Below are 1,986 nucleotides of genomic sequence, written 5' to 3' on the forward strand. Positions count from 1 at the left end.
TTAATCACTCCCCCACACTTAAACCTTACATTGTCCTCAATGTAATTGAATCGTCCAAGTAAAGTCAAGGTGGGAAATCCTAGTATGATATGGAACAAGAAAAAATAAATAAACAAAACAAAAAGAAAATAAAAAGTAAAAGGTAAAAAATACAAAACCTATGGGTTGCCTCCCATTAAGCGCTTATTTTAAAGTCGACGGCCCGACTTAGATCTTGCATGATTCATTAGACGCATCAATCTCTTTAACGGGAAAACATGACTTCACATCACTTGGGTATCTCATTGTCTCAGGATATTGAAGTGGATGACTGCACCATCAAACTCCATAGTCAAGGTTCCATTTTGGACAACAATCTTCGTTCCAACGGTGCTTAAGAATGGTCAACCCAATAGCAAAGGTGTAGACTTCGGAGAGTTGTCATCATTCATTTCTAAGACATAGAAATCGGTCGGGGATACAAGCTCATTAACCTGCACCAAAACATTCTCAACAATCCCTTTCGGGTAAACATTAGATCGGTTAGCAAGTTCAAGAACTACTCCGGTCTCCTTAAGAGGACCGAGATTTAAATAATCATAAATCGAGGAAGGCATGACATTAATCGATGCTCCCAAATCTAGCAAAGCTCGAGTAAACCTTGTTTTACCAATTGTGCAAGGTATGGTGAAACTACCGGGTTCCTTTAATTTAGATGGGAGTTTCTTGAGAATGAACGCCGAAGCATTCTCCCCCACACTCATGACTTCATTCCCTTTCAATCTTTTCTTCTTCATGCACAACTCCTTTAAGAACTTTGCACAACGAGGAATTTGTCGAATAGCTTCAATAAGTGGAATATTGACTTGTACTTATTTAAGGATGTTCTAAATATCCTTGTATTCCAACTCTTTTTTTGACTTAGCAAATTGGCTAGGAAACGGGGGTGGAGTGGTGAACGTAAGAACCGGTTCCTTGGAATTATCCTTCGGTGTAGTTTCCTCTTTGTCTTCGACTAACTCTTCATGCATCTTATCTTGTTTATTTGGTTGCTCCACTTGTTTTCCACTCCTCAAGGAAATTGCATTAACACTCTCTCTTGGATTCACAAATGGTTGTGAAGGAAGCTTTGTGGATGCTTGAGCTTTCAATAGGTTCACATCGGTCGCTAATTTCCCCACTTGAATTTCCAAATCCTTGATAGATGAATAGGTCTTTTGTTGGTTTTGTTGTAACATAGAAGTAAGACTTTGCATGCCTTGCATTAACACATTGAGCTTGTCATCACTCGAAGAATCACGCTCCTTGACTTGTTGTGGTTGGAATTTTTGTTGAGGTTGGAAGCGTGATTGTTGGAAACCACCTTGTTGCACATGTGGATTAGGAGCCGCCGCTTGCTTGTTGGCATAACTAAAGTTAGGGTGATCCTTCCAACCGGGATTGTAAGTATTGGAGTATGGATCCCTTGGCCTTTGATTTGGAAACAAAGCATTTACTGTTCCAACTCTTCATCATATGAAGGTATGATGACTGCAACCATCCTTTGCATCATTATCTCCATGTTACTCATCCTTTGATCAAGGTGTGATGATGAATCATTAACTTCATGCACTCGCCTAACCATTGGTTCTTCTCTTATGTAGAATTGTTGCGAGTTTGCATCCATACTTCCAATCAACTCTCTATCTTGGGTCAACGTCTTTTTCATTAGTGCACCACCACCTGCGGCGTCAAGAAGAGATCTATCACTTGGGTGGAGAGCTTCGTAGAAGTATTGGAGTATCATGACGTCACTGAATTGATGGTGTGACAGCTTGCCACCAATCTCTTGTATCGCTCCCAACATTCATACAATAACTCTCCCACATTTTGCTTCATCCCACAAATCTCCTTGCGAATTTGAGTAGCTTTTGATGCAGGAAAATATCTCTCGAGGAAAAGTTTCTTCATCCCATTCCATGTGGTGATACTTCCGGAAGGCAAATAATACAACCATTCCTTAGCATT

Source organism: Papaver somniferum, chromosome 10 (assembly GCF_003573695.1).
Source record: "Papaver somniferum cultivar HN1 chromosome 10, ASM357369v1, whole genome shotgun sequence".
Lineage (NCBI taxonomy): Eukaryota > Viridiplantae > Streptophyta > Magnoliopsida > Ranunculales > Papaveraceae > Papaver > Papaver somniferum.